This window comes from Mus musculus, chromosome 3 (assembly GCF_000001635.26).
Source record: "Mus musculus strain C57BL/6J chromosome 3, GRCm38.p6 C57BL/6J".
Taxonomy (NCBI): domain Eukaryota; kingdom Metazoa; phylum Chordata; class Mammalia; order Rodentia; family Muridae; genus Mus; species Mus musculus.
This window is the reverse complement of record NC_000069.6, coordinates 150,015,090-150,022,893: the sequence shown is the minus strand read 5'-3', so window position 1 is coordinate 150,022,893 and position 7,804 is coordinate 150,015,090.

Here is a 7,804-nt window from a genome sequence, read left to right as displayed (position 1 = left end):
GGGTTGACGCAATATGTCCCATGCTTTGAGGGAAATATTGTTAAACATATGTTTCTTCATTAATATCAAAAAGCATATGCACAGTCCCTATATACAGCATGGTCCTGGCTTGTCACCAAAAATTATTTATTAAGCACCCACGTGCATGTAAAATTTTAGCAGAGCTAAATCCCCTCCAAATGTCAAATGTATATTTTAATTTGAATGTTGCAAGATAAGCTTAAGGCTTGGTAGCTTCTTTTCAACCCCCGCCAATGCTGTCTTAAATTTCATGAAAATAACTTGCATTTGACTCCAGTGTGCATTTAAAGAAGGCTTTAGTTTTAAGCATTTGCTATAGAGTTTGATTCAGCCAGAGTAGATGCTATGGAGGCAAGGGTGAGATGGAGTGTGGACTATAGACAATGTGTTTCTCAGGTAGGGAGCGTCATGCTGAAAAGGAAATGTGGTGAGGGAATCTTACTCAATTAAATGGCAGACTCTTAAGGCTGCATATCAGCTTGAATGTGTCCATGAAGAACATACAGAAAAAACATTGAAAGTATTCTTGCCTAGAGAAAAATCACCATGAGCTGGCTAGTGTGAGATCAAGGTAAGTCTCTTTTAGAGATTTCATGGTTAAAATGTAAGTAAAAGTGCTAACAGTTTTAAAAAGCAGAAAACGAAGACCGTTCTTTTCAATTCCTATTTGGATTTGCAGCACAATGTGACCTTATAGAGTTATCAAACTTTAGCATTCGTTACTTGTGTAATTCAGTTAACAACAAAACAAATTTTGAATTTTTTTGAAGCTTAGCTTAAATATAATATTATTGTGCTTAAAAATGCAGCAGAACCCAAAGTGAATTCCTCTGAGCTGTTTTGTATTTCTATTCCTCACAATACCTTAACATTTTGTAAACTTTCCATTGCAAAAATCATGGCAAAACAAGAGCTAGTTTGGTGGTGGACACAATGGGAAGAAGTGGACTCCGACCTTCTCTCAAACTGAACCATAACACAACACGTCATCAGGACTCTTCTTTTCACAGCTTTACTGGGTGTGCCTCACTTTGTTGACCTAGTATTTATGATTAATGTATAGTGGTATGCATATGTCTAAGAAGTATACCATTATGGTCCCAAAATACACCTGTGCCTACAAGGTTCCTGCAGGTTAATGTCTTCTGCAAGGGAAAACGGCCTCATTTGCATTGACTTTCAATGAGTTCCTGCAGGCAAACACCTGCAGCATATCATCTGCAGATACCTGCCTGCAGGCAGAGGTGTGCTGTCCCAGAGCCTGCACACTCCATCTACAGCCTTGACTCTTACATGCTACAGAGAACAAAAAGAAGGACCCACTGAGCCAATAGAGGGTGATTCTAAGTCCTTATGAACCGGTCCATATATGGATAGGGTAGAATTGTGTGATGGTTGGCAACACAAACAAGAGTGGTCACAGGAAGGGAGCCTTGTCTCTAATGAAAGTAACAACAGTATATGAAGATGTTCTAAATACAGACTAGGTGTCATGCAAACAACATTAAATACAGTTGAGCTAGAAATAGTAAAACGCTTAATTAAAAATACATCACTATATGTCAAATATTATTCTATTTTGTAATATTTAAGTTTTCTGACTAAACACATTTTTAAAATTCCTTGACCAAGTTACAAAAATGTTTTCAAGTAGATATTTATGTTTATTCCACCACAACTATAAGTGTTGACTGTGTGGTACACTTATGGAGGACATTTCTGATAGAGAGTGAAATGGAAAACTATTAGGTAAATATGCAACACAAAAGAAACCAATAGAACAATCTGGCTTGCCACTATAAGAGATGAATTATTATATTTTTGATGGATATAATTAAAATAACTCCCATGCTACCTTCTTCTTTTGAATCGTTTTGTACTGTAGAATGCAAGGGTTCAACCACGGAAGCAACCTTCTCTGCAGTTTCCTCTTTCCCAGTGAGAATTTTCAAGGATTCAATCAAAGCCTTACCTCCTCAGTATCATCAATTATCAACTGACTCTCAAACTGCAAATGTGTTTATCTAGCTATTCAACGCATTTCCCACCAGAATGCCTAGTAAAGCCAATGTTTTCATACATGGAGAGGGAGAGGGAGAGGGAGAGGGAGAGGGGGAGGGAGAGGGGGAGGGAGAGGGAGAGAGCTGCTTCCTCCTGAGGTTCAAGGACATTAAATTTTCCTCTACAGGCCTTCTTCCCCTCTCCTTCCCTCTCCCCTCTCTCTCTCCCCTCCTCCCTCCCTCCTTCCCTCCCTTCCTCCCTCCCACCCTCTCTCCTTCCCTCCCTCCTTCCCATGCTACATGGAGTGTACTAGCAAGGCTCTGGCTTTGATTTTGTCTATGATGAAGTTCACACTATTCATCTCCCTCAGTTCAGCCATTCTTTCTATTTCAGCTCCTTCTAGATGGTTCTCCAGTTCCAGTCATTACCTACTCTTCTTCAGGTTTATAAATTGAGAGGTTTCTTGAATTCTTAAAATAATTAATCGTCACCTTTAAGAGTTGGAGTGGCTTCTAGTCATGCACATTTTAACTCATACAAGAGCTTCCCAGGTCTCTTGTCCACCTGCCTTTGCCTTACTGCTTATGCCTTAGACCATCTCTCCTGTTTTCTTCTCCACTTTCTCTTTGTTTTGAGACAGTTCACATCCTTTCGTCTGCATAGTTTAATTCATGTAACAACTTTCCCTTTAATGTCATATGCTTACTCCATATTCCCCTGATTTCTTACAAATACATGAAATTTCACAAGGAAAGAAACTTTATTTTATTACTATTATTTTTATCATTATCATTGCTATTATACTTATTGTTTTCATGTTTTTCCCTTGGTCCTAGAAAGGCATAGGGCACATACCAAATTCAAGACCCATATTTTCCGGAACTCGCAAGTGAAAGAATTTGGGTTAGATCACGAAGGGTGAATAAAGAATCAGATATCAGACAGCTGGCATTTGAGAAATGAACTGTAGGTAGGGGGTGGAGGTGAAAATCAGAGTGGCCTTTACAGATGGTTTGATTACTCTCTGTGGACACAGCCAGCATTCAGGCAACCAACACACAGACCATGCATGCTATGTATGCCCCAATCACACACAGACTTTGTATCAAAAAAAAATGAAGCAAATGATAATAATTAAACATGACAGTGAGTTTTCTTGTGGCCCACTTTATTTCTCCAACTTGTACAATATTTGTTATTAAGGGAAGAGGAAAATAATTCTAGCACATCTAACATGTTTCTAGATGTTAGTGATAACATCATGATACATATAAGATGGAGCTGAAAATCCTAAATCCTTAGGTTAAGACATAGAAGCCCATCTGATAACCATATTTAAGATTTATCTGATTCAGTGGCTCAGCCTCTGCATTTCACAGGGCTTCAAGGAACCTTGCTATAAACTGAGCCACCCAGTGTCATCTAGTTCCATGCCAGCTGAATTTGCCTGCTGCTGTCATTTGTAGGAGAGTATAATCACACTGAAGCTAGTTATCATTTCTCTATATCACTTGGACTATTCTCCACATCAAATCCTCATACTCTGCCCTCAACCAACCTTTCATGACATCATAAATACCACGCAGAAGACAGAGTTGTCACTTGGCCACAAGGTAGAAGCCATTTTATCTCAGTCTCCTATACAGCTTCTACATGAATCTGATGAAGCAGCTTAGAAGTGAAGGATGATGTTCTTTATAAAAATTATAACTTGATAATTACACATAATATTTTGTTTTTGTTATATTTACAAGAATTAGTACACTAATGTGGCCAGAGGCCCGACCTCAAGACAAGTGTAAAACAGTACTTAAATTAATATGTAAACTAAATTCTAAGAAACAAATAATGGTGATTTCGAGAATGTTGAACAGTAACCATGGGTAATGTGGTTCTTATTTGTTGTATACTGAGCTCCTAGTCTGTCTAAAAGAAGCTGTTCAATACTCATTTAATTGACAAGTTTATTCCAACTTCATCTTTTAGTGGTTAGTCTACAGAAGATAGTGTCTTGGTGTAAAAACAGTTTAGACCATTCAGCACAGTTTAATAGAAACTGTTTTGTAGCTCCGATGTCAGTTCATGCCCTTGTCATGAGATCCATGTGGCAGCGGATAATAGGAACAAAGCAACAGAGAGCCTTAAGAGTTAATTTCAAAAGTTATATTTGGGGTACAGAGGAGATGAGACATTGATAAAGTGCCTTTTCTGTGACCATGAGGAGTGGGTCTTGGTGGGCAGCATGGAATAAAGAAGGTGGGCTTGGTCACTGAGACAGCAGTTGACCTCTGATTCCCATAGGTAAGAACTTTACTGGATGCTCAAACACACACACACACACACACACGCACATGCACACGCACATGCACACGGACATGCACACACATCTTGGTACTTTATTATTATTTACATAATCACATATGGACATGAATGCTTAAATTGAAGGATACAGATGTCATATTTGGAGAACTGCAACCTATTATGCTTTACCTGTACTGTGAGGCACATATGTTTTTATCAGCAAGCTGTTCCATTTGCTTGAAACATACAAACATACAAAGCACCTTTGTGACTCTCTAATTGGTTCTGTCTATTTATGAGCAAGATGTCTGGAACAACTATTCGTTTTCCTGAAGGTTTTACTTGAATTTCCTGTTAACAGTGTTATTCCTCAGTGTCCACAAGAACCTATTGAAATGAAATCATAAATTTTTAAGTTAGTACAAAATAAAGTCATTAATAAAATCATTAAACTGTCAAAGCTCCTAAGTTATCAAGCACCGAACAAAACAACATATGCCTAATATCTTCCATTTTTCATTGTATATGTGAAGGGGTGGCAAAGAAAATTGTCTATGATTTTTCCTTCATGACAAAAAGGGAATTCTCACAGACACATGAATAGTGATGTGTTCCCATTTTCTTCCATTAATTCATTCATCGGAAGAAAAGAATGAAACAAAGGTTGTTTTTTAAATATGCTCTATTTCTCGCAACTCTGTGCCCAAAGACAGAGTGTGTATTGAGTGGCTGGAGACTTTCTCACAGCACCCACTGCAGCTGTACAAAGGGCTCTTACCCTCTTCCCATTGACAAGTACATTTTAAACAAAAGTTATGGACTCTTTCCCTGAGCACTCTCTGCACTTTGCTATAAAATCCCCACTTACCTCCCATTTTCACCCTGGGTCACAGAGAGTTTTTATTAGATAACAAAGTACAACAAAAACTGCCCCTGAACCTCGTGGAACGCCATTTTACACAGAGTATCCATCAAAGCATCCAGGCCTCCCTGGGAGCTTCCTGTGGTTCTGCAGCTGTCTGAGGCAAGACGGGTGTTCTTCACATGCATGGGTGCAGAAAAGAAGGAGCCGTGCAGACAGAAGGTGGGGGAGAGTCACAAAAGAGCACTCACTTACAACACATTCATTATCTACACCTCTCAGTATGGATTAGGACTGAGCATAGGTTTTTGATCACTTCACTAAATGTGAGATGTCTCCATTATCCTTTAAACTACAGTTAAAAAATAGTAAGACAAGTTTTCTTCAACCAAAGTTTCTTAACTTATTTGTTACACATATTTTTTAGCAGCAGAGATTACTGTAGACCCAGGATATCTGAGACAACTGAACAAGGAAATCATCCTTCCATATTACATTCTGGTCCTTTGTGTTTGCAGAATATAATGTGTGATTCCTAAAAATCATCCATTGTGTATATGAAACAACAAACTCACTCACTGGCTTAATAAAATATCCTTGAGGCCAAGACCATCTCTAATTTTTTTATTTATTGAGGCTCTTGTTTAGGATTAAGGACATATAAGAGTTAATAAGTTGTCAGTTGACTTAGGGAAAGTTGAAAGTTAACCCATCACATTCTCCTATCCTTTCCCTTTTAATTTGTTTTCTTTGTTGTTGTTGTTTTTTTTTCTACTTCTGCTAGTACATCATTCTTTTCCAGCCATCTAGGCTAGCGATCTCTAAGACTCTCTGATAAGATAGGTTTCTCAAGCCATTTTGCCAAATAGATTTCAATTTCTGTGTGGCTGGAACAGAACTAAGTCATATCTGTCTTTATCGTCACATCATAACCTCACTGCCAACATTCTAATATAGACCTTCATCAATGGATGAGTTTGATGGCAGAAGATAACTGTCCTAACTGCTGGACTATCAGGGCAGGGTACCTAAAAGGGCAGACATTATTTTACTCAGTTCTGTCATCTGGGAATAACAACCTATGCAAGTGTGTTAGGGACTTAGCCTATGAATTTGCATGAACTTCTAAGAGTAGGCTCATTAGGCTTTGAGGAATGTGCTTGCGAGTGCATTCATGTTCTCTTACTCACCAGACATAAGGATCACATGAACACATGGTTAAGGGGCCTTGCCTAAAAGCCAGGAAGATTTGCCTCAAAAGAAACTAAACATGGCCTGTATCCTGGCCTCAGACTTCCAGAATGAAGCAAAACCAAGGAAAACTTATCTATGTAAACTATGGTAGCATGGTGGTTAAGGCAATTACTTCTTGACTGAAATTACTCAATCAGATAAAAACTGGACCTCTTTATTTCAACTTATTCACAATATACAGTTACTTTTAACTATATCATTTTAAGATATTCAACCCTAGCAGAATCATGCAATTAGCGTGTTTAATGACAAAGTGTTTCCAACGTTTTTCAAACAAAAAATTATCAGAAGAATACAACCTAAGCACTCAGAGATGTTATAGAGTAAAATGTCATTGAAAAAAATACACATAACACAAAATCCAGGTCCCTAGCAGGCATCTTAAGTTGCATTTATAGTAAAATGAGGAGTCCCAGAAATGAACTGTAAGTTAGAAACTTTTCTATATGACTCATTTCTCTGAAAATTATTTCATATTATCAGCAGTCTTCTAGAACTAAGACTTTATGTTCCATGGAGTTCTGTACCACAATTATTGTTAAATGGGACAGGGAAAATGACATTGATGAAAACGTCAAAATAAAGATATGATTTCTTCCAGGAACACTTAAGACCAATTCTCCAGTGAATTCTTTTGATGGTTAATTAAAAATAATCCTATTAAAACCACACAAAAGAGAAATATGCACCTTACCTTTTAGAACAGTTTCACATGATTTTGTGACATGATTTTGACATGTTCAAATGTGTTGGATGCATTCATATTCATTGGCCACTGATCATAGTTTGGACATTCTGCTATGCATTAATATTTAGAAAACTAACTAGCTATACAATGAATTGTATCACTGATGTTAGGAAAACCAAAACCAATGTTGACCTTAGAATACTGTATCCTTAATATCAGGATATTCTTCATGTCATGACTTTAAGAAGAAATTTCTGATATCAGATAAAAATGTCTCTGTTCCTATAATGCACACAATAGGTATAACTATCTGGAGGGATATGGATATTTTAAATATTCAAATTTTCTAAAATTTTTAGGTAGAACACAGCTTCAGAAGGTTTTGAAAATAACAAATAAGCCATCTATAATTTTATGTTTGAAAGAATGATATAGGCTACCTAAACCCTTGCCCCTTAGAGCAGAAAATCCCTTCCCTTGTCTTTCATTATGCCTAGAACTACATGGATCTTATAATCATTTCAACAAGACTGAAATTGTGCCCAGAAGTTTATAAATGTTTTCAACTAAGGACTTCTTATAACAATAAATAAACTGATGATATGATTAAGAGAAAATGAAAAAAATTAAATGCCACGTTTCCTAGAAGAAAATTATCATTATTGTAAGTATATTGC